The sequence below is a fragment of the Rhinopithecus roxellana genome, chromosome 11, assembly GCF_007565055.1.
Source record: "Rhinopithecus roxellana isolate Shanxi Qingling chromosome 11, ASM756505v1, whole genome shotgun sequence".
Classification (NCBI taxonomy): Eukaryota; Metazoa; Chordata; class Mammalia; order Primates; family Cercopithecidae; genus Rhinopithecus; species Rhinopithecus roxellana.
In genome coordinates this window covers 7,634,587-7,659,055 of record NC_044559.1, presented here as the reverse complement: position 1 = coordinate 7,659,055, position 24,469 = coordinate 7,634,587, and the positions used below count along the sequence as shown (strand labels likewise).

The window sequence follows — 24,469 nt, the reverse complement described above, 5'->3', positions numbered from 1 at the left end:
AGCCTTCTGAGTAGCTCCCATGTCACCACGCCCGGCTAATTTTTGTGTTTTTAATAGAGACGGGGTAATCCCTGTATTATATTTTTAAAAGTCAGTGTGGCTGGGTGTGGTGGATCACACCTGTAATCTCAGCACTTTGGGAGGCTGAGGTGGGAGAACTGCTTGAGCCTAGGAGTTGAAGACCAGCCTAGGCAACATAGTGAGACCCCATCTCTATTTAAAAGAAAAAAGATAAAAGAAAAAAGTCAGTGATTTTTGTCTTTTGATTGTGTTTTTTGAGAATGAATGCCATGCACCTGTTTGATGCATACTTTTATTTTCTTAAGCTTCTAGAGTTCATTTTGTTATGTATGTATATTTAGAAAGTTAATATACAACTGAGATCAAATTTCATTTATGTGTATTTTATATTATAGAAAACTACATTATTATGTTTCCATTCTTTTTTTCTGAACTTAAATAGGAAAACAGAACAAAATAACCTAACTTTAATAAAAATGTGTACTTGTTTTTTAATAAATTATGGTAAGTTTTACATAAACTAAAACTTTTATGACAGCAATATATTGGTTAATTGAAATTTTTGTCTGTTCAATATTAACCAGAAGGTTGTCTTTAACTCTTATTGTTAATCATTCTAAAATATATGAAAGGAAACCGTAGTAATCTCCTCCCATTGTGTAGTAGATTACTCCCATTCTAGATGGATGAGACAGCCCAGGATAGTAGTTAACATTGAGTGCTGGATTTTATGCTGGTTAGTTTCTTACCTAATCCTCATAGCAACCCTAGGAGGGAGATTCTTTTAGTATCCTCATTTTGTGGATATGAAAATTTAGAGAACGCGACCTGCCAAAGATAATATAGGTGGTAAGCATTGCAACTGGAACTCAGTCAGCCTGCTTTTAAAAGATGCTATTTCAAAAGTATTATCTTATTTTCCATGCCAAGGATTTGGACTTCATTTCTTAGACGTTGGAAAGATTAGGTGTTGCAAAACAAGGGGATGATATGGTATGTTATCTCTTTTAGGGAGATTGCTCATGTGACAATGTGGCTATATACTGAATTATGTTTATAATAGGAAGTGGTTAAAATAGTCATGTGAGAAATGAAGCCTAAACCTTGAGGTGGAAGTGGAGATCGGGATATTTTGGAAAGGTATAGGATTTAGTAACTGATATACAACAGAGTGGGAAGGCAGAGTATTGATTTGGAAGACATCGAGTGGGGTAATGACGGATGAATATGTGCTCACAGCACTTTGTTATATTTCTTTCACAGCATTGACTGTGATGTATTGTACCTAATTCTAGTGACACATCTGTCTCCCCCACTGGATTGTGTCCTTGTCAAGGATAGGGACTAAGTAGAGGAATGAATGAATATAGGATGAGATAATACAGAAAGAGGTCAAGAGACTGAACTGGGAAACACCAGATTACCAGAATGAAAGAGTGGTTGGAGGAAGAGTAGCTCTAGAATGTGACAGCTGTCAGGGAGGATGGGGGAAGAGCCATCAGGGAGGGAGCAGAGGGGAGGGAAGTATTAGCACAGATGTGAGCATGTAGAATGGTGCCACCTCAGGCTACAAACAGTTGTGGTTGGTGTGCCCTGGTGTCATAAGCTGATTGTGGTTGTATAGGGTGAACTTGTCTTTCCTTTGTTATTGACTGAAGTTTTCTCTGAGTATCTGATGGCTTTCTACCTCTTTGGCTTCTGACTTCTGCTTGCTACAGGTGCTGATGCTGGGGTGTGATTCAGCCTATTGAGATCAACCAATGAGAACAGTCCTCTCTTTTTAAGTGAATTGACCATTCACAGTATGTGGGTGTAATCTTTGAGTTTTTAGCTCTTCTCTGGTGAGTTGATTGCTTGGGAATGTCCTAGAGTTACTTCTCTACCTTTAAAGACTTTTGGTTGGTTGTATTAAGGTTTGGAGCCATTGGAAAGCCAGAGGTTTCTTAAAGGTTGGATCCATGAGCCCTGAAGTTTTTTACGTGTTTACTTTTTCATGTTGATCAGTAACTTAGTTTCAGTATAGTTGGATCATCTTTGAAGATTGTTGGTCTTAAAAATGCCACAGATTTTTCCGAATAAGTAAGAATCTATGTTTTCTTTGTACTTTATAGCTGTGTAAGACAGGGACTTGTTTTAAATTTTCTTGGTCAGCTCCTAACTTACTTCATATGTCTGTTTTTCAAAGAGTTACTTGGTAAAGGAATTTGCTCTTGATTTTTTCTACAACCATTTGCTTCAGGTCATCCTTACCCTCTGTTCTCTGCCTTCTCCTGTTTTCATCTACCCGGTTTCTGTCCTTGGTAAGGACAGTGGGAAGGAGAAAAGAGAAAAAGCATGAGTGATTACTCCTTCCTTCCCTTTGTTATGATAGTTGTTACTGCCCTCCTCCCTGCCATCACTGCTCCCAGCTGTTCCCTTTGGCATGGTCTCCTACCCTGTATCTTGAGTTCTGTGTGTGGGAATAGAAATGCAAGGCATGGCTCTAGCTGAGGAACGATGGGCATCTCAGGGTTTTGGTCCTTCTGTGATCTCTCTTTTGGTGCCTGGTATTGAAAAGCCCCGTGACATCTTGTATCTGAGCAAGTGTTTTCTGTTCTCCAGAATTCTACTTCTCTCTCTCTCTCTCTCTCTCTCTCTCTCTCTCTCTCTTTTTTTGAGACAGGGTCTCTGGACCCAGGCAGGAGTGCAGTGGTGTCATTATGGCTCACTGCAGCGTTGACCTCCCGGGCTCTAGCTATCCTCCTGCCTTGGCTTCCCAACCTGTACTCAACCTGTAGCTGGGAATACAGGCATGTACCACCATGCCCGGCTAATTTTTAAAATTTTTCATAGAGACAGGGTCTCCCCACGTTGCCCAGGCTGGGCTCAAACTCCTGGGCTCCATTGATCCTCCTGCTTTTACCTCCCAAAGTGCTGGCATTACAGGTGTGAGCCACCACAACTGGCCCTGCTTTTCTTTAAAATGCAAAATTCCAATCCTGTTTTTTTGAATTGCCTACCCTCCTCCCAACACTGCCCCCATATCAAGATAGCAAAACCTTTGATGACGAAGCCCCTAGTAAATACGCTAGGGACAAAGAAGCAAGACAGATTCCGGAAGGTGCTTTGAATTGTTGTTGTCATCATATTAATGATATTTCGTTGCAGCCTGAGTGCTTTAGGGCAATTTGAGAGCTTTCTCTGACCATTATCTCTTGGCAGCCAGTGTTAGGGTTGGGAGTTATATAATACTTTTCTCTGAAAACCTTAGCTTAGAAAAACAGCAACTATTCATAACAGCTCTTTAAGTCTGTAGAATGGACTTGATGATATTTTGGTCAGAGTTGGTAGGCCACTTTATAGGAAACATCCAGGTGATATTTCTCTTTGGGGTGGGGAGGCAGGGATGGCCATCTTTTTGTTTTGTTTTATTTCTTTTCCTTATTTAAAATTTTTTCTTAGGTATATTTTCCTCATTTTAGGAATAGTATGGTATGGCTTGTCAACCTTTATTTATTATTGGTACTAGCTAGAGTTGTAGACTTGGCCATTGTTGTGGCCTTTCCTGCAGTCATGTTTTTCCAGGACCTTGAGATGTTTTACATTCTAAATTCCTTCAATCCTGTCTTAGAGAATAGATCCTCAGTCTGGATTTTTCTCATTCATTCATTCAAGAAATGTATTCTGAGCACTTGCTAGGAATAGTTCAGTGAACAAAACAAATTTTCTGCCTTTGTGGAGCTTACATTCTAATGACAAGATACAGAAAATAAGTATATTGGTAATATGTCATCTGTTGTATTGCTGTAGAGAAAAGTAAAGCAGGAAGAGGTGAAAAGAACATGTGAGGATGATGCTGCTGTTTTATCTAAGGTGGTTAGGGAAGGCTGTAATAAAAACTAGTATTTGAGCAGAGATCTTGAAGAAGTGAGAATGTGATCTATGCAGTTATTAGGAGAGAGACTACTTGATGAAGATAGATCTGGAATGCAAAGATCTTGTGGCTGAAACTTGCTTGACCTGTTCTAGGAGTGGCAAGTAGGCCAGTGGAGTCATTGAGGGAGGCATTGAGGTCAGAGAGGTGGGTTGGGTTGGGGGGGATGTCTGATCATATATGGCGTTGTAGGCCAGTGAGACTGGTTTTTAAAAGGTGGGGAGCCACCAGAGTTTTGACTTGTTTTAAGTAGAACTCTCAGCTGCTATGCAGAGAATGTCAGGGGTGGCGCATAATGCGATTATTTAGCAGGCTGCAGCAGTAATCCTAAGTGGGAGATGATGATTTTAGGCCGGGATTGGGAGAAGTGCTCACATTTTGTATACATTTTGAAGGCAGAGCCAACAATTTAATGACGGATTGAATGTAGCCTGTGAGTTTGGCTTGAACAGCTGGACAAATGGAGTTAACATTTACTGAGATGGGTAAGAGCACAGAAGAAGCAGGGTTTCAGCGGGGGAAGTAATGAGTTCAAATTTGGACATTTTAAGTTAGTAATCTAAGTGGAGATATTGTGAAGAGAGCTGGGTATGCACGAGTCTGCAGTTCACAGCTGAGGTCTGGGTTAGAGATATATAAATTTCCAGTTATTAGCAGAGAGATAGTATGTAATGCCATGAGAATGGATTAAAATAATTTAGGGAGTGGGTGTGGCTGGAGAAGTCCCACAAGTTAGCCTTGGGATCCTGTAATGTTTTCAGAGGGAGAGAAAATAGCAGAGGAGACCAAGAAGCAGCACTCCCATAAAGAAGGAAGAGAATTAAGACTGAGTGGTATCAATAAAGCCAAGTGAAAGTTTTAAGAAGGAGCGAGTGAGTGATCAGCTGTGTCAGATGCTGTTAGATTGAGGACTAAGATATAGCAATATGAAAATCATTGGTGACCTTAAGTTGTTTCTGGTTTAGTAGCGGAAGTGAAGACTTGATTGGAGTGTGCTTAAGAGAGAATTGGAGGAAAGAAATTGTAGACTGCTGGGACAGACAGTTCCTCAAGGAGTTTGCTATAAAGCGAAGCTAAATAACAGGTGGTAGCTGGAGGGGATGTCCAGTCAAGGAATTCTTTTTTAAAAGATGGATGCTTTTCTTTTCTTGTATTCTTATTTATATACTGTAAACCACAAAGTATCTGAGACAGGTCTCAATCCATTTAAAAGTTTATTTTGCCAAGGTTAAGGATGCATGCCAGGGAGACAAGTCTGTCTTTCTCCAAAGATGATTTTGAGGGCTTCAACATTTAAGTGGAAAAAGCAGGCTGGAGGGGCAAGAGAGAGGGTATTATCACATTACTGAATCCACATGCTGTGAAAGAAAAGGAGCAGATAGGGGAATAGTCCATTATGTATTTGTTTAGTGTTAGTAAATTGGCGCTTTACATAAGGTGAACACCGAGTAGTTACCTGTGGACATATTTAACTTTTTATCTGTAGCGTGGACATATTTAACTTTTTATCTGTAGCTATCAGCTTAGAAACAAAAGGAAAGGGGGTTGGGCATGCTGGCTCAGCCTGTAATCTCAGCACTTTGGGAGGCCAGGGCAGGCAGATCACCTGAGGTCAGGAGTTCGAGACCAGCATGACCAACATGGTGAAACCCCGTCTCTACTAAAAATACAGAATTAGCTGGGCGTGGTGGCGCATGCCTGTAATCCCAGCTACTTGGGAAGCTGAGTTGAGGCAGGAGAATTGCTTGAACCTGGTAGGTGGAGGTTGTGGTGAACCAAGATCGTGTCATTGCACTCCAGCCTGGGCAACAAGAGAGAAACTCCAAAAAAAAACACTTCAAAAAAAAAAAAAAACCAAAAACCCCAACAAATACAAAAGGAAAGGCAGCTTCTTTTGTGACTCAGCTTTCAGCTTACTTTTTTTCTTTGGCATAGTGAAATTAGGGTCCCAGGTTTTTACTTTCACAATACAAATATATGTAGTTAACAAAATGTTTCGACAGAGGAAAAAAAATGCAGGATCTATGTTGTTGAAACATAAATGAAATTAATTTTATCCTAATCTGTGCGCTCAAGGTCCATCATCATCATCATGATGGACTGTACTGCGGTTTTGTGCAGTGCTTGCCTTGTAGTAGCTTCGAAATTTTGATTTAGCAACGTGTTTGGTATGGTAGTTTTACCTTTTTAAAAATAAAAGTTAAATTGAAGAATAAATGAGCAACTATTCCAGGGAAATTTTGATGGCTACTCTTCTCCACCACTCCTTTTTTTCTAATGTACCTGATCTTATTTTACTGTAATTGCTTATGATTATGGAGTTGATGTTTGAGATTTCAGAAACTATGTTGAAAGCACATAGTACAGTTATAGCATTTTATATGCCTCTTTTCGTGGTTCATTTATGTTTAAGTAAGTAGTAGTCAATATTTAGTGTTGGAGCATCATTGCAGTTGCTTCTTAACCCTCTTCATTGGTCTTTCTCCAGATTTTCTTCCCTTAGCCACTGATCCATGCCCCTGACTTTTGGATTTCTGAAACACAGATCTGACCAGGTTGTGTTTTTGCTAAAAAAATCTTCTGTGTCTCCCTATTCTCTACAGAAATCCCTCCTCTCCCCTCCCCGCACCTGTTTACCCACCTTTTGCCTGCACATGCTTTCGGGGATCTGGAGTGCTCCCTAGGGTGTCTTGCTGTGTTGGCCAGGCTGGTCTCAAACTCCTAATGTGAGGCCATTTTCCCACCTTGGCCTCCCAAAGTGCTGGGATTATAGGAGTGAGCCACCGTGCCCAACCTCCCTAGGGGATTCTAATGCACATGTGATGTTTCTTACCATAGGGCTATAGAATAAAGATCAGATTTTTTATTAGCATGCAGATAGTCCTCCAAGAGGAGGTTCCATGAAAATGAGAAATGCTTTGGCATCTCTCGGCTTTTGCACATACTATTATTTTTTTTTAATTTAGTTTTTATTTTTTGAGACAAGAGTTTCACTCTTGTTGCCCAGGCTGGAGTGCAACCGCGTGATCTTGGCTCACTGCAACCTATGCCTCCCAGGTTCGAGCGATTATCCTGCCTCAGCTTCCCGAGTAGCTAGGATTACAAGCATGCGCCACCACACCTGGCTGGTTTTGTATTTCTAGTAGAGACGGGGTTTCTCCATGTGGGTCAGGCTGGTCTCGAACTCCTAACCTCAGGTGATATACCCGCCTTGGCCTCCCAAAGTGCTGGGATTACAGGCATCAGCGACCGTGCCCGACCACTATTTCTTTTTTTGTAGAATACCATTCATCTTCTCAGTCTTCTCATTAAATCACTTTATCTTTTTTATTTTTATTTTTTGAGATGGAGTTTCACTCTTGTCACCCAGGCTGGAGTGCAAAGGCAGAATCTCTGCTCACAGCAGCCTCCACCTCCCAGGTTCAAACAATTCTCCTGACTCAGCCTCCCGAGTAGCTGGGATTACAGGTGCGTACCATCACACCCGGCTAATTTTTCATATTTTAAGCAGAGGCAGGGTTTCAGTATGTTGGCCAGGCTGGTCTTGAATTCCTGACCTCAGGTGATCCACCTGCCTTGGCCCCCAAAGTGCTGGGATTACAGGCGTGAGCCACTGCACCCGGCCATCACTTAATCTTTTTAAGAGCCTAACATAGATGCCTCTTCTTCCAGGAAAGCTGCTAGACATGTTCATTATGCCTCTTCCATCTATCCTTCGTTATATTCTGTTACCTATGTTCCTGTTAACATTATGCAGTTATTTTGTTATAGTATTTGCTGTATCTTACTGTTTGTTTTTGTGACAGGTTCCTCTTGCCCTCAACTTATAGACACTTGATAACTTTTTTATTGAATGAGTGAGTAAAGCAAATAATTATTCAGTGTTGACCCAGTTTTGATTGACCCATTTGGTTGGGAATTTACGCCTCAATTTGTACAGAATATACAAGTGAGCAATTTGAATAGTGTTCTTAAAGATAGTCATATCCTAAACTGTTAGGAAATTCATATTTATTAAATATTTTTGTTCATGAGCAAATAATGAGACTTGTTGATTTATTTTCTAAATATCTCTATTTTTGTCTGAATTTTTTTCCTCCTCTGGTTTTATTTTTTTTCCTCTTTGACATCTCTATTTGGATGTTGACCTTAACCATCCTCTACCCTAACTAACTCATCCCCTAAACTTGATCCCCCTCTTGGCTTCTTCATTAGTGTTTTCTCTGTCACCATCTTACAAGTCATTTAGGTTTCTCGGTAGTATCTGTAGGTCTTACTTCTACATCTGATGAGTTACTGAGTTCAACAAACATTTTTTGGCCACTTCCTGTGTTCCTGACTTGTTAGTGTTAGTAATAAGGGGTTGAACAACAGAAGGTCCCCGTCTGCAGATGATTATGATACAATGTGATGAGTATGGTAATATAGTAATAGTGAATATTTAGGGCACTATTAGAACATAGAAAAAAAAAAAACAGTGTTTTTTCCTACTCTCAAATACCACTCAATATAACCCCCCCCCTTTTTTTTTTTTTTTGAGACAATGTCTTGTTCTGTCACCCAGGCTGGAGTGCAGTGGCTTGATTATAAGTCACTGCAGCCTTAACGTCCTGGGCTTAAGTGGTGTGCCCTCCCGAGTAGCTGGGACTACAAACGTGTGCCACCATGCCCAGCTAATTTTTTTTTTTATGACATTTTTATATAGAGATGGGGTTTTGGCAAGTTGCCCAGGCTTGTCTCAAACTCCTGGTCTCTAGGAGCCTCCCACCTTGGCCTCCCAAAGTGTTAGAATTACAGGCACAAGCCACTGTACCTGGCCTTTGTAACTTTTTTTTTTTTTTTTAAGAGGCGGAGTTTTGCTATCTTGCCTGGGGTGGTCTCGAACTCCTAGCCTAAAGTGATCCTCCTGCTTCGACCTTTCAAAGTGCTGGGATTACAAGAGTGAGCCACAGAGCACTTGGCCACACAGCACCTCTTAAACTAAATGTATGGAGATTGTTTTGCCGGACACCAAGCAATTCTGACATCAGAGTCTCCAGTGAAGAACAGCTGGATGTCCTATAATTTAGTTCAAATCTGACACTGTCTTCCTGTAGATAGTGTTAAATCCTGGAGGATAAGGGCTCAGTCCCACAGGACAGCCCCCCACTCCCACTTCAGATGCATGCTCCAGGTTGTGACCTGTGTCTGTGACCAGCCATAAATTGGGGTTCCCACGACCCCCTTCTTGGGTTCAGTTAATTTGCTAGAGCAGCTCATAGAACTTAGGGAAACACTTTACTTATGTTTGCCCATTTATTAAACAGCATATTACAAAAAATATAGATGAACAGCCAGATGGAAGAGATGAATAGGGTAGGTCATGGAAAGGGGCGTGGAGCTTCTCTGCCCTCTCTGGGTGTACCACTCTCCAGGTATCTCCACGTATTCAGCTCTCTGAACCCTGTCCTTTTGGTCTTTTATGGAGGTTTTATTACATAGGTATGATTGCTTACATCATTGGCCATTGGTGGCCATTGGTGATTAACTCAACCTTCAGTCCCCTTCCCCTCCCTGGAGGTTGGGGGATGGGGCTAAAAAGTCCCAACCTGTACTCATGCTCTGGTCTTTCTGGTGACCAGCTTCCATCCTGAGGTTAACTAGGGGTCCCCAACTAGCAGTCCTCATTAGCATACAAAAGACACTCATCACTCTGGAGATTCCATGGGTTTTAGGAGCTGTGTGTCAGGAACCAGGGGCAGAGACCAAGTATATATTATATATGGGATATGATGTCATATCACAGTATCACAGGCAGCCTGGGAATAAAGAATATCTCTTTCACATATTTCTTATTTTTTACTTTGGCTACTGCCAGTCTCTTTCAGGTCCTCATTACTATGTTTAGATAATTGTAAGACCTCTTAGTAGCTACTCCTGCCTTAACTCTTGTCATTCCAGTTCCTCATGTACCCTGTCATCGGAAAGGGTTGAGAAAATTGTCTTATAAAGGAAAAAAAATGTTACATGCCTTTCCTTCTCCTGTTCACAGAATAAACTCCAAAAATAAAATCTAGAATTCAAAGCCCTTGACTCAGACTTCGTTTTCTTGTCTTCTGCTACATGAACCTTTCATCCAGCAAAACTCTTCTACATTCTGTTTGAAACACGCTTCACACATTCTTTTTTTTTTTTTTTTTTGCCTTGATTGTGTAGTACTCATTCCCCCAGAACATTTTACCATTGCTTCCTCTATTTACAGAAATTATGTCTATCTGTTGACATACTTCTTAATTGTTAAATCCACTGTGAACCTTAGACCGTCATGCCCATGTTCTTGAACTTTCTTTGCCTTCAAAAGCGTCACTTTCTTGTTTCTCTTTCTTTTTCTTTTCTTTTTTTTTTTTTTGAGATGGAGTCTTGCTCTGTCTCCCAGTGCAGTTGTGCAATCTCTGCTCAATGCAACCTCTGCCTTCTGGGTTCAAGCAGTTCTCCTGCTTCAGCCTCCCAAGTAGCTGGGATTACAGGCACCTGCCACTACACCCAGCTCATTTTTGTATTTTTAGTAGAATCCGGGGTTTACCATGTTGGCCAGGCTGATCTCAAACTCCTGACCTCCAGTGACCTGGCCACCTTGGCCTCCCAAAGTGGTGGGATTACAAGTGTAAGCCATTATGACTGGCCCTGTTTCTCTTTCATACCTATTCTTTTCCAGCTGTCTTTACTGTCTCTTGTTCATGTATTCAGCTAATTTTCCCATCTTAGTTAATGATACTGCCAGTCATTCAGTTGCCCAAAGTATAAACCTGGGAGTAATCCAGACTTCTCTTATCTCTCATTTTCCATTTGTTGTCAAGTCTTTGTGAGGTATCTCTTCTCTCTCCATTCTCTTTACTGTTTCCTTGGGCTAGGTCTAATATCTAGAGTAGACCACTATAAAAAGCCATGTCAGCATAAGTACTCTACCTGGTCCTGGGTATTATACATGACACATATTCAGGAAATGCATTTTGGTTATAGCCAGTAGGAGTGTCAAACACAAAATACAGTTTGTGTATAAAGCACCACCCAAGAATAGTGCTTTAGCCATGGACTGATTATTCTGTATCCATTAAAGGTCGATTTCCTAAATATCTCAATTAGATGACATTGTTGTGAAGTAATTTTTACTTCTTACAAAAAATTTATTTAAGGTTTAAGAAGATGATGTGTTAGTATTACAAGGAAAAGGGAAGAAAGGTTGTATGGAAACAGGGCTCTGGATGGGATATGTGCCAGAAATGATCTTGTAGATGTTTTATTAATAGGCTAGAAAAGAGTTTAAAAGTTTGCAGGTAACGTTTGGCTTATTTATCCACTTGACAGTATAGGAGCAATTAACTACAGGAAGATCTTGAGACTGGAACAGACAAAATTTGAGTATTAGTGTGTGGAATTGTAACCTAATATATTTGAGTAGTACTCTGAAGATGCTGTTTAATTGTCAGTTAATACCCAGGAGAAACTCCTGATATCACTGTTTCATGTTCCTGGAAGATACTGACATAATATGCTGATGCTTGAGATGTGGTAACATAATCACTGTACCTCTGCGTCATTTAATATGTTTCATAAGCACAAACTGTTTAGTATTGAAGAATTATTTTTGACCCCAGACGTAGTCATAGAAGAGCCCTTTAGTCTCGACATTTTGTTTGGTTTGCTAATAGTAGATCTTAGGATTTGTCTTACTTGTGCCATTAAAGAAAAGTCCAAATTTGCATTATTTTCTACTTTAAAACTTAAGATCCCCTTATTCTAAATGTATTTTGCACATATTTCAAAATAACTGAATTTATATTTTGTGAATATTTTACAAAAGTATTTAGAGCTTTTTTTTTGTTTTTGCTGTCGCTTTATTTTTTTCTTTTTCGATGTTTTCTTTTGAATGTATGTTTCTTTATTGTTGATCTTTACTTTCTGATGAATTTAGGGGTTTATGAGGCTGGCACTAGGTTGTCACATTGACGTCACCTTGAAAAATCTATTTGAGTACTCTGTATTGTAGCATTTTGAAGTTGATAGTGGGATGTGTATATCATTTTGGCTTATGTTATTCTGTCCAGGGGATTTTCCGTTGGGAAGGTGGGAAAGAAAGGAAGAATGCTTTGCAGAGAATTCCCCTGGTGGACAAGTAGCATTTTGAGTCAAGGGAGTAGTGTACACTTTGGTAAGGAGTCCTCAAAGAGCATCTTATGGTTACAGATCCTTAGGTGGTTTGGTCTGGTTGGAAGGCAGGGTTTGTTGGTTAGTGGTAAGAGGGAGCAGCTGTAAAGAAATACCAAAGCCGCAATTTGAAGGCTTGGGTAATTTTAGCTGCATGCGCTCATTAACTGTGCGTCTATATGTGATTTCCCTAAGTTTCAATTTCCTTAAATGTGCTAAATGAGAATAATAAAAATATCTACACTGTAGAATTGTTGTGAGGTTTAAATTAGGTAACATTGGTACCTGGCACACAAGTACTTAATAAATATAAGCTGCTGTTTTTAGGTATTTATACTTTAGAGAGTTATTGAAGGATTTTAAAATTGAAGAGTGACATGATCAGAATTAGAATTTTGAATATTAACCTCAGGAAAAGTGTAAAAAATGGATTGAAGGGGAAGAAACTGAAGGCAGAAAATTAAGTAGGCCTGTGCTAGAATACTGGCTAGTAAGATTCTAGACTAAGAAATGAGGAGAGGATAGGACAGGTTTGAGAACTATTGCAAATTATCATGTGCATTATATTCCATGAGTTGGGGAGATCTTAAGGGAACTAGGAGAATTGACAGCAAGAATATGGACAGAATACCTAGCTGAGTAAGAAACATTGTATTTTCCTCCTCTTAATACAACTCAGAAACATACTTTAAAAGCATTTGGTATTTTGACATTTGGTTCTGGGACATTTTGAAGTGTTACCATATAATCATTTTTGGATAAAGATACATGTCTATTTACACAGTTTTGTTTTTGGAGTACTTTATGTACATTCTCATTGAATACTCTTCTATTTGGCAAGTTTTGTTTTAGCATTTGAAAAACTTCCCTTTCCCAGTAAAATGATTAGATTTTAATTTGTTTACTCTTACCTTACATAATTTTACTTAGATTATTTGATAACAGAATAAAGTTCTGTCTAGACCATGACGTGTTTTCTTGTCACTGAAGTGTTCCTTGCGCTGTATTGACCATTTGTACTGTTGGTTAAATATAATGTACTTTAATTTTAAGGTGTGGTTGAGACTCAGGCCCAAGATATTTTACTTTTTATTGGTCATATTTTATGAAATTATAGTGATAATTATTGAAGTAAACAAGATTTTGGGATTGTGTATAAGGTCATGGGCATTTTCACTTGTTTATCAGCAACCGGTAGAAGTTATGTCTCCTTCGCTATTGAATTAGAGTAAGACTCTATACATACTGCTATATCCAAGGGCAAAAAAAGGTAACATTTAGTAAAGATATGAAAGATTTTTCAGTGATATTTATTTCTTCACCCAATAGCTTTTATTAAGTGTCTTTTTATGTATTAGAATAATCTTTTTTGAGACAGAGTTTCTCTCTTGTTGCCCAGGCTAGAGTGCAATGTCGCAATCTCGGCTCACTGCAAACTCCGTCTCCCGGGTTCAAGCAATTCTTCTGCCTCGGCCTCCTGAGTAACTGGGATTACAGGCATGCACCACCATGCCTGGCTAATTTTGTACTTTTAGTAAAGACAGGGTTTCTCTATGTTGGTCAGGCTGGTCTTGAACTCCCGACCTCAGGTGATCCACCCACCTTGACATCCCAAAGTGCTGAGATTACAGGCGTGAGCCATGGCACCCGGCCATGTATTAGAATAATCTTTAGGAATTAAAATAAATAAATATTTTGTGCTTCTCGTCTTCAAGGAGCTCTCAGTCTAGTGGAGAAAGTAGAACACAGGAAAACATGGTCTTAAAAATAAAATAGTATAATAATTGCTATACCTAGGGATACCCAGCTAAACCATGGACATTTGTAGGAGGAACATCTAATCTGCAGGTATCACATGAGCATGCTAATTTGATAGATTTATTGCTATATATTACATGAGAAGAGTATATCCAGAACTGAAAGGAGTCTATCATTCTGCCATCTGTTACAGATCAGGACAGAGTACATTTCAGAGAGCACAGTTAAGAACATGCTACTTCATGGGAGATGGAAGATTGCAAGAAGCCTCTTGGCAATCCTCACTTCTTACGCCATTTCTTTATTAGGGTAAATTGTGTATGTTCCTTGTCTCTCTGATGGGGCCACTACTCTAGGTAATGGATGAGACATGAGGAGTGGGTTGAGGAGGGAGATACATATGAGGTGAGTTTAAAGGAATTTGAATTACTTGGCGTGAATAAGAGAAATCTGGGACTGTCTTAAAAAAAGTTTTGGGTTTTTTTGGTAGTAATTTTGTACTCAGAGAAATGTTGCAAGACCAAGAATAGTACAAAGAATATCTACTCTTTATCCAGATTTACCTGTTGTTAATATTTTGTGCCATTTTCTTATCATTTGCTCTCTTTCATACATATGTATATAATGACTATGTGTATATATATGTTTATATGCATATTATGGCCCTTTACCTCCTAAATACTTCAACATGTATTTCCCAATCATAGGGATTTAAAAAAAAAATTGCACAGTATGGACTTTACTAAATTTAACATTGATGCAATAGTTTAATCTACCATTTGTATTCCAATTTTATTTTTCAATTGGCCCAGTCACCTTTATAGTATTTCCCCTTCCACAGACTGCTTTTTAAAGAGCAAAGAATGAGTCATGAGTAATTTTTAGTAGAAACTTTCTGTTAAGAGTCTAAAGACAATCATGGTGACTTAAAGTTAGATTCCTGTTTTGATCCACATCCATGCCTCCCCCAAACTTTCCTATCTTAGAAAATGACAGCACAGTCCCATTAATTGTTCAAGCCAGAAACCTGAAGCTTACTTGGTTTCTCTTTTAACTTTATCCTTTGAGTTTAACCCATCACTGAGTCCTGCAGTTTCTGTCTCCCCCATGTATCTTGAAACCCATCTTTTGGCTGGGTGCCGTGGTTCTCGCCTATAATTCCAGCACTTGGGGAGGTAGGAGGATCACTTGAGCTCAGGAGTTCAAGACCAGCCTGGGCAACATAGTGAGACCCCGCCCATCTACAAAAATTAAAAAATTAGCCGGGGGTGGTGATGTGTGCCTGTGGTCCCAGCTACTAGGGAGGCTGAGCTGAGAGGATTGCTTGAGCCCAGGAGGTCGAGGCTGCAGTGAACTATGATCATCACCCCATTGTACTCCAGTCTGGATGACAGAGAGAGACCTTGTTTCAAAAAAAAAAGAAAGAAAGAAACTTGTCTATACCTCTCTATCCATCTACTTCAACCAACCTAGTCTATCATCGTTTCTCATCTGAACTCCTACCTAGTTTCCTACCTGATTTTTTTCCTGCTTCTACATTTTCTTCTTTCCTATTCATTCTCCACATAACAGCCAGAATGATCTTTTAGAAATGTAAATCAGATCGGCCAGGTGCAGTGGCTCATGCCTGTAATCCCAGCACTTTGTGAGGCTGAGGCAGGCGGATCACCTGAGGTCTGGAGTTCAAGACCAACCTGGCTAACATGGTGAAACCCCATCTCTATTAAAAATACAAAAATTAGCCAGGCGTGGTGGTGGCACCTGTAATCCCAGTTACTTGGGAGGCTGAGGTAGGAGAATCGCTTGAACCTGGGAAGTGGAGGTTGCAGTGAGCCGAGATCATGCCACTGCACTCCAGCCTGGGTGACAGAGCGTGACTCCATCTCCAAAAAGTAACAATAATAAAAGAAAGTAAATCCGATCGCGTCACCCTCCAGTTTGTACATTTAGTGGCTTTCTGCTGCGCCAGAGCGGTCTCTGCATAGCTTAACTCTTCTTTAGTCCACAACTTTAAAATATTCTCCCTCAGAGAGGCCTTACTTCATGCCCAGTTTGTTATTTTTCCTAAAGCATTTCATCGTTTTCTTTTATAGCACTTACGATTTGTAATTATTTAATTTTTTTTCTTTTTCTCTATTTCCTACACTAGGTTATAAGTGCAAAAAGCACAGGGACCAGGTCTGTTTTGTATACTTTTATATACCTAGCACATTGCTAGGGTTATAGCAGGTGATTAATAAATATTTGAATATTTGAGTGAAAGGAAACCTGAGAGGTTATCTAGTCTTACCTCCCACCAATTTAAGAGTCTGCACTATCTCTGTCAACTGCTTATCTAGCTTGTTTTTTAATGCTTTCACAAATGGACAGCTCAGCATTTTATGTAGTTTACTCTGTTGAATATTTTGATAGTTTGAAAAGTTTTACTTTTTTGGGCTGAAAACTGCCCTTTTCTTACTTCTATTCATTGATCCTAGTTCTGCCCCTTTGTCACGACTTAAACTATTTTGACCCTACATATAGTATCTTAAACTATTTGACAGCAACTGTCACGTGTACTCTTGGCTTTGTTAGGCTAAACCATTTATAAGTGCTTCAGCTTTTCATCATGTGACGTGTTTCTTTACCCTTACCTCCTTTGTGTCCCTTTTGCCAGGGTAGCTCTAAAAGTGGTGTAATGAAGGATAATAGATATTTATAATCTTTGGTCATCATCTGTGATTAAATGATTTATAGCACATTAATTCCATGTAATATATTGTGGCCCTTAAAATAACAAATATAACTGTAGAACTGTGGGATATATTTATAAAACAGTGATGTTTTAAAAGTAGAACATTAAATTGTATCTAGATAGTTCATATAGCTGACTCTGTGTGTGTAGATGAAATTTAGAAGGGTACATGAAGTAATGAGAATACTTCATGTTGTGTTAAGGTGTTGTGTTAGTTGTGTTAAGGTGGTAGAATTATAGGGAGAAGTTTTTTTTTTTTTTTCTTTTTTCTTTGAGACAGAGTCTCACTCTGTCACCCTGGCTGGAGTGCAGTGGTGTGATCTCGGGTCACTGCCTCCTAGATTCAAGTGGTTCTCATGCCTCAATGTCCAGAGTAGCTGGGATTACAGGCATCTGCCACCGTGCCTGGCTAATTTGTGTATTTTTAGTAGAGATGAGGTTTCGCCCTGGTGGCCAGGCCTCACGTGAGCCGCTCACCTTGGCCTCCCAAAGCCCCAAAGTGCTGAGATTACAGGTGTGAGTCACCGTGCCTGACTTTATTTATTTAAGAGACTGGGTTTCACTGTGTTACCCAGGCTGGACTCGAACTCCTGGGCTTAAGTGATCCTCCCACTGTAGCCTCCCGAGTAGCTTGGACTATAGGCATGAGCTACCATGCCTGGCCCAGAAGTTTTAAAATATAGAGTATTTTATAATTAGTTTATAAGGAGAAAATATAATGCTTGGAAATGTCATTCCAACTAGAATTAAGTGATATTTCAGTAGTCTGCATTAAGACTGTATTTCTTTTAATGTAGTTTAAGAATGCTTGTTTTGTGGCCTTATCACATTATAATAATAGCCACATTTGACTAGTGGCTGCTGTATTGACAGGGCAGATATATGTATTGGGTAAGAGCAGGTGGAGAACATTTCTTTTGGTACAATGTTCTTTGGATAGTGCCAGAATAAGAGATTGTGTGGGATGGATCACTCATGACAGCAAGGTAGGCAAAATGGTGACTTGTAGGTCTGCCATGGTGGCTCACGCCTGTAATCCCAGCACTTTGGGAGGCCGAGGCAGGCAGATCATGAGGTCAGGAGATCGAGACCATCCTGGCCAACATGGTGAAACCCTATCTGTACTAAAAATATAAAAAAATATTAGTTGGGTGTGATGGTACACACCTGTAGTCCCAGCTATTCCGGAGGCTGAGGTAGAATTGCTTGAACTTGGGAGGCGGAGGTTGCAGTGAGCCAAGATTGCGTCACTGCACTCCAGCCTGGCGACAGAACAAGACTCCGTCTCAAAAAAAAAAAAAAAAAAAAAGTGATTTGTGTGCATGCACTCCTTTTGAGGCTCAATCCTGAAGGTAGAGGAACCAAGGTGAGGTGTGGGAACAGGGCCACAAGACATAGTTCATGGCACTGGCCATTAGGTGGCAGTGTCTCCTCAGGCCTGCTAGTTATTTGAGACTCACTCAGGGAGTAGGAAGAATGAGGGGAGCAGTCTTCTCGGTGAGTGGGCAAGGTTTCTGTCTATGTAAAAGTTTGTTGGTAGTGTCTTTGTATTTCAAAGAGTACCTCTCACCACCACCACGGCTGCCGCTGCCACCACCACCACTACTACCACTACCTCCTCTTACCGTATTAAGTGCCACTGACAGGTTCAGTGGTCCTGATTCCTGATTCTCTGTATGAACTTGGACAAATTACTTAACTTCTGTAAGGCTATTTCTTCACCTGGGAAATGAGAATAAATATACCTATCTAGTAGTTGTGAAGGTAAGAAGTTAAGGTTAAGATATGATAGTTCTTTTTTTTATTTTTATTTTTGGAGACAGAGTCTTTGTCACCCAGGCTGGATTGCAGTGGTACAATCTTGGTTCACTGCAACCTCTGCCTTTTAGGTTCAATTGACTCTCATGCCTCAGCCTCCCAAGTAGCTGGGATTACAGGCACGTGCCCCCACTCCTGGCTAATTTTCGTATTTTTAGTAGAGACAGGGTTTTACCATGTTGGCCAGGCTGGTCTCAAACTCCTGACCTCAGGTGATCCACCTGCCTTGGCCTCCCAAAGTGCTGGGATTACAGGCGTGAGCCACTGCGCCCAGCCTAAGATATAATTCTTATAAGCGAATAGCACAGTGCTACACATACCCCTGCTTGGTAACAATTAGTTATCATCTAAGAGCCCTTACAGTCATGTTCTCCTCTTGTTTTCAGCAGGGATGGTTAAGCCTTTCCACCCTCTGGCTGCATAGGAAGGACAGTTTCTTGCCTCGGTCATGGAGATCCTGTATAGCCTGTCTTCCACAGGTGTTCCTGTCTCTTGAGATAGCAGCTGAGCAAGCCCCGGGACATTATTCATTTGTATGTACTAACATCTTGTTATATGCCAGGCTCTGTGCTAGATGCTGAGTATTAAAAAAAAATGAGTCTTTAATTAGGCTATTGAGTATATGTTGCGGATATTTTCATTATGCTTATGTTTTTGAAATTACTTGTTTTGCTCATGTTCTGTATGCTTTTGTTGGTTGAGTTTGCTCATAACACTTAGTAAGATCTAGTCCCTGCTTCCTCCAGCCCCGTTCAGCTGCAGGTACGATTTCCATACCTTTCAGGTTTAGCCAATCCTGACTTAGGTAGGTGAGTGGGGCCTGCAATTAGCATGGCTACCATAGGCACAATGTTTACCATTCCCATCAAGCTGCCACTTTCTTCAGGGATTAGCTGTAAACCAGAACTTCTGCCTTGTTTTCCCCTTTAGCATTTTCGGTCTCCTGATAGGACTGGGAGCCCACCTTGATCTCATGGTGGGATCTTGTTCCAAATATTGTACCCACCATTTTCTTTATTTTTTAACCTCCTCTTTGAGCTCTTTTCCTGCAGAAAAGAGGGTACAAAATAAAATAAATAAATAAATAAATATACCCAGGCCAGGCATGGTGGCTCATGTCTGTAATCCCAACACTTTGGGAGGCTGAGCTGGGTGGATTACTTGAGCTCGAGTTCGAGACCAGTCTGGACATTGTGGCGGAAACCCATTCTTTACAAAAATTAGTCAGGTGTGGTGACACACACCTATAGTCCCAGCTACTGGGGAGGCTGAGGTGGGAGGCTTGCTTGAGCCCAGGAGGTCGAGGCTGCAGTGAGCTGTGTTTGCACCACTTCACTCCTGCCTGGGTGGGAGACAGAGGGAGACTCTATCTCAAACAAAAAACAAAGAAGATTGCCTCTATATTGTCTCAAGTTACTTTTTTTTTTGGAAAAAATAGGGTGTGTTTGAAAGAATAGGTTGTTTCCTGACGGTTTATCTCTTTATTCTTGAACCTGTTGTAGTCAGTTTTCTGTACCTCGTCTTGTCTCCTGAAACTGCTTTGGCAAAGGTGACCAAATTTGTAAACTACCAAGCCCAATTATTCTTTTTAGTTTTTAGTTTACTTATACGTGGAATTTGACACTACTGCTTGTTATCTTCAAAGTTTCTTTCAAATTACTTTTTTAGTTCTGTTCTTTACCCTTGGATCATACGTTCTTTGCACCACCCCCGACCCTTCCTCCCATCCATTATTTTAAGTGTTGGTGATACCTTTCTCTCCTTGTACATCTTCTCCAGGTGACCTCATTTGTTTTTGGTGGAAAATCTGACCATCATTCCTGTGCTGATAATTCCCAAATCATCATCTTCCTTTCAGATTTTGCCCTTGCATTTCAGACTCCTTTGACCAGTAAACACCCTGGTGTATGCTCTCTAGATATGCACCTCAAAGTTAGCTTGACGTGCTAAGTTTGTGATCTTTTTTCTCCAGACATAATGTTTGCCCTCAATGAAAGGCAAACATTATGTCTGGGTAAAACGATCATGTCCAGTGAGACAAGTCCAGAATTTTGAGCTCTTTCATCTCCCACATCTAATCAATCACTCATCCATTTATTTGCTAAGTATTATGCTCTCATTTTGTGCCCATTATTGTGACAAAATTCTTTAGATTTAATATTGCTGATATCTTTTGTACCTTTATTTTTTATTTTTTTATTTTTTATTTTTTAAAACCAGAACACTTATTGTATGACTAATCGCTGACATTCTTAAGATAAACTGGATGCTGCAACAGCTGCCCTCTTGGGTTTAGGTGTTGTTCCTTCACGGAATCCATGCCTGAGTCTGCGATATACAATTTTTAGCTGCCTCATTTGACGAGTTCTGGTGGTATTTCATCTTTTAGCCTTGGCACTCCAGTTATACTTTCTCTTGTGCTTGGCAGGGTAGCCACATTTGCCACAGGTCGACTTCTGAAGGTGGTAGGCCTTAGAGCCACAGCGGCAGCATAGTGTGTGCGTCTTACTGCGACGCTTTCCAAACGATGAAGTTCCCTTCGTCATCTCGCTTCTGCAGCCGAGACCAGAGAGCTCTTTTGTACCTTTTTGCTACAATCTTTGTTGTCTTTCTCATGTTGTAACGTCTTAACCCATCTCCCCTTCTTAACCCATCTCTTCCATACTTAAATCAAAGTGACTTTTCAAAATTCAGGTGAGATCTTTTTTTTTTTTTTTTATGGTTTAAAACCCTTTAGTTTCCTAATTGCCCATAGTAAAGTCCAAACTTCTTAGTATGGCACATAAGCCACTCTGTAGGCTGTATTTTTCTCCTGTTCTTCCTTCTTATGCATTTCTAAAACCCTGTTCACTACCATTGTTCAGTCAACAATTTTCTGAATGTGGCATGCTGGTTCCATGCTTTTGTTTATGCTCTTAGGCTATATTGTTTTTTCACGTTCAGTGTCTGTATTTCTATTTACTATTTATCTTTTCAGACTCAGCTCAAGCATTGCCTCCTCTACGAAACCATTTATGTTATCCCTCTCTCCCAGTTAAGCACTTTCTTTTTTGTTCCTCCATGTGCTACCCCATATACTCTACTCTAGCAGTTATAGTACTTCATTCCCCTTCTCTTGTCTGCATGTCTTTTCCCTTATATTGGAAGGTCTTATTTTATCCACAACCTCTGTCTCACAGCCTGATTGATAATAGGCTTTCAATAAATGTTTAATGACTGAATGAATGTGTTTTAAGTCATTGTTGTAATAACAGCATTTCTTCCTTTACCAGATCATAAGCTGCTTATGGCAAGTACTGTATGTACCTTCTTTACTTTTCAGGATCTTGTCTTATAGTCACTTAATAAAAAAGTGTTGTGGCTGGGCACCGTGGCTCACACCTGTAATCCTAGCACTTTGGGAGGCTGAGGCGGGTGGATCACCTGAGGTCACGAGTTTGAGACCAGCCTGACCAACATGGTGAAACCCTGTCTCAACTAAAAATACAAAAGTTAGCTGGGCGTGGTGGCAGGTGCCTGTAATCCCAGTTACTTGGGAGGCTGAGGCAGGAGAATCACTTGAACCCAGGAGGCGGAGGTTGCGGTGGGTCGAGATCATGCCATTGCATTCCAGCCTGGGTGACAAGAGCGAAACTCTGTCTCAAAAAAAAAAAAAAAAAAGAAAAAAGTGTTGTATTAATCTGAGGTAGAGGTTTGCAGTGGATTAAGTGTGCCCTCTCTACAAAGGAAGAAGTTATGTTAGTCCTAAGCACAATAAGATATTTGATGGTCATTATAATTAATTTATAGATGCAAACATTGCAGCTAACTTTAGTCACTTTGGTATTTGGCAAATCAAGCAGATTCTCAGTGTCAGTACTCTGGGAATTGGTTAAATACTGTTAACTATTTTAAGGATTTTTACTTTTAAAATATGTTAAGGTATGGGTATCCTAGTTGCTATTAAGAGTTGTGTGAGCAATTATCTAAAACATTTTGTAACTAAATCATATAGGGAGTCAACATTTAAAGAGCACAACATTTAAAGAGCAACATTTAAAGAACATTTAAAGAGTCATACTGAGATTAAAACTGTGCCATACTCCATTTCTTTTGTAATTTAGTATTTTTTTTAAAATATATTTTATGCCAAAAGTTTTAAGTTCCTTCTTCAAAAAAATGAAAGAAGTAGGTGTCGTGGATATGCGTAGAGATTGAGATTCTAAATTAGAATACATTATTAAGAAGGAAGCTGTCAGGGAAGAGATTAGGTTTCTTCATTAGGGTTAGTAACTCAGTGTAGTTTGTGGAGAGGTGGAAAAAAATCAGTATTAGTACCTGTTTTACTTATGTAAACAGGAACCTATAAATAGGAGCTTGTAAACCAGTTCTATAGGACCTCATATATTAATTGAAATATACCGCCAATTGTGTGATAAGCTGTTATGCTTTATGCATGTGTGTGTGTGTGTATATGTATATAGATGTGTTGATAATGTAAATTTGAGGTAAAAATTAGTAAAATACCTAGCAAGACACTATTAAGGAATATGCTGTTTATTCTTGCTTTTAACCTACATTTGTAAAAAGCCAGTTAGGTGCCAGCCTATGTCTTAGGGCTTGACTGAGGCAGCAGATGAATGAAAGTCAGTCTGTGTTCTCAAAGAACTTGGCCTCCAGTGGATGGAAAATAAACTTTGAGTGGTCTGAGGAGCATTACTTGGTGTGTTGATAAGAAACAAGAGCCCACATCTGAGGCTGGTGGGTTTGGCTTCTGCAAAGGTGGTTTGATACCATGAAGAATGTGTGAAGGGTGAGGGGTAGTGCATTTCAGACACAAGACTATATATGCAAACACTTGTTGGTGAGACCATGGTTTTGTGGGATCAGTGAGTCTCAGAACTCCAACAAATCAGGCATAAACCTTTACAATTAGTGGAATAATTGAGGCTGATGACTAGCTACACTGTCCATAGAAACCCTGAAAAATCCCTAGCTCCCTTTTCCCTCCATTGGACTTGCTTCCCAGTGTATGTCCTCATACTTCTTTTTTATGACATTAATTATATTTGTGTGTGTGTGTGTGTGTGTGTGTGTGTGTGTGTGTGTGTGTGTTTTGAGGCAGACTCTCACTCTGTCGCCCAGGCTGGAGTGCAGTGGCACGATCTTGGCTCACTGCAAGCTCCGCCTCTCGGGTTCACGCCATTCTCCTGCCTCAGCCTCCCGAGTAGCTGGGACTACAGGTACCCACCACCACGCCCGGCTAATTTTTTTGTATTTTTGGTAGAGACGGGGTTTCACTGTGTTAGCCAGGATGGTCTTGATCTCCTGACCTCGTGATTTGCCTGCCTCGGTCTCCCAAAGTGCTAGGATTACAGGCGTGAGCCACTGCACTTGGCCATATTTTTGTGATTTTAAATGTCTAGTCTTTGCTGGGCCATTAGCTCTAGGAGTGCAAGGTTCATATCTGTCTGTGACAACTGTATCCACAATAACTTGTGCAGTTATTGGCACATAATGGATGTTCAGTAAATATTTAGTAGGCAAATAATGCTTTTATGGGTAACATAATGGTGTTATGGAAAGCATATAGTAGTTCTGTTGAAGAAGAGAATGTGGTTTAATGCATGATTTTAAGTATGAGTTTTTTCCTTTCCCATTAGGTGGAATTTAGCCACCTAGACAGTAAAGAACACACATGCCTCTTGAGTTGCTCACCTCTGTTTTCCCCTGCCTACAGTGGTTTGGAAGACATAGATAACTACGAAATAGGACATTTTGGGTGAGGTTAGGGTCTAAAGTTAGCATGGAGTTTAAAAATCTTGTATAGTTGCCGGGTGCGGAGGCTCAAGCCTGTAATCCCAGCACTTTGGGAGGCTGAGACGGGCGGATCACGAGGTCAGGAGATCGAGACCATCCTGGCTAACAGGGTGAAACCCCGTCTCTACTAAAAAATACAAAAAACTAGCCAGGCAAGGTGGCGGGTGCCTGTAGTCCCAGCTACTCGGGAGGCTGAGGCAGGAGAATGGAGTAAACCCAGGAGGCAGAGCTTGTAGTGAGCT

General features: G+C 40.3%; 1 protein-coding gene and 1 pseudogene across 6 annotated transcripts in view; one reads left to right on the top strand and one right to left on the bottom strand.

Annotated features, from left to right (window-relative positions):
• Window positions 1-24,469, top strand: part of CCSER2 (coiled-coil serine rich protein 2) — a 202,995-nt gene that overhangs the window by 3,978 nt on the left and 174,548 nt on the right. Inside the window, exons 1-3 of one of the 6 annotated variants that reach the window (XM_030940765.1) lie at window positions 7,379-7,402; window positions 14,070-14,185; window positions 18,815-18,961. The exons of 4 other annotated variants lie outside the window; for them this stretch is intronic. The gene's annotated coding sequence lies outside the window, so the exon portion shown is untranslated. Of the gene's footprint in view, window positions 1-7,378; window positions 7,403-14,069; window positions 14,186-18,814; window positions 18,962-24,469 lie in introns of those variants that run through there. One more of the 6 variants, XM_030940767.1, reaches the window with a different exon arrangement.
• LOC115900381 lies at window positions 20,666-21,063 on the bottom strand (annotated as a pseudogene).